Source organism: Ictidomys tridecemlineatus, chromosome 7 (genome assembly GCF_052094955.1).
Source record: "Ictidomys tridecemlineatus isolate mIctTri1 chromosome 7, mIctTri1.hap1, whole genome shotgun sequence".
Taxonomy (NCBI): domain Eukaryota; kingdom Metazoa; phylum Chordata; class Mammalia; order Rodentia; family Sciuridae; genus Ictidomys; species Ictidomys tridecemlineatus.
The window spans coordinates 188,143,502-188,144,256 of NC_135483.1; the positions used below are offsets into that span (position 1 = coordinate 188,143,502).

At 43.4% G+C, this 755-nt stretch overlaps 1 pseudogene; it reads right to left on the reverse strand.

Annotated features, from left to right (window-relative positions):
• Positions 1–388: 388 nt before the first annotated feature.
• Positions 389–501, reverse strand: LOC120883836 (U6atac minor spliceosomal RNA; annotated as a pseudogene).
• Positions 502–755: the final 254 nt, after the last annotated feature.

Sequence of the window (755 nt, forward strand, 5' to 3'; positions counted from 1 at the left end):
AGCTGTAGAGGCTCCCATAGGCTCATTGAGGCTAAAAACTCCAAACTCAAACTGCACTGCAGCTCACCACAGTGTATTTGGTTTAGCGCAATTTGCTTACAGTAAAAATAAAATACAATTTAAAAATTCCCCTTTAAAATGTTTTAAGGTATATTTTAACTGGTAAATAAAAACATAAAAATGGTGCCTATGGAGAGGATACCAGGTTCCCTTTTGAGTCATGAATGCATTGTGCAATGTTTAAATCAGGTAAAACATATTTATCGCCTCAAATATTGATCATGTCTACATGGCGAAAACGTTCAAAACCTTTTCTTCCAGCTTTTTGAAGTGCACAGTACATTATTGTTATCTTCTAGCCACCCTATTGTGCATCAGCACACCAGAAAATAAAGCAAGGTCAGACGCTCAGAGGCAGGTGGCAGTGCTTGGACCCCTCAGGACAGAGGGCCCTTGGACCCTCATCAGGGGAGAGCTGACCTTCTCTCCTTTCACACACACAGGAAATCCCCTTTGGCCCAGTGTGCTCATGGTCCAGCCCTCTCGGATAATGTGAAGCCTGCCCTTCCCAGTGAAGCCTTCTAACTTGAAACAGACATACTTCAGAGAAGCCTTGCTTCAATAAAATAGTATTTACACAACAACGGGTGGGCCCAAAGCGGGCCTCAATTTATTGAGTCTGATCTAGACATTGAAGATAAGAAATCCAGTGGTGTACAAGGGCCCAAGGTTGGACTGCCTGGGCCTGTTTCCCA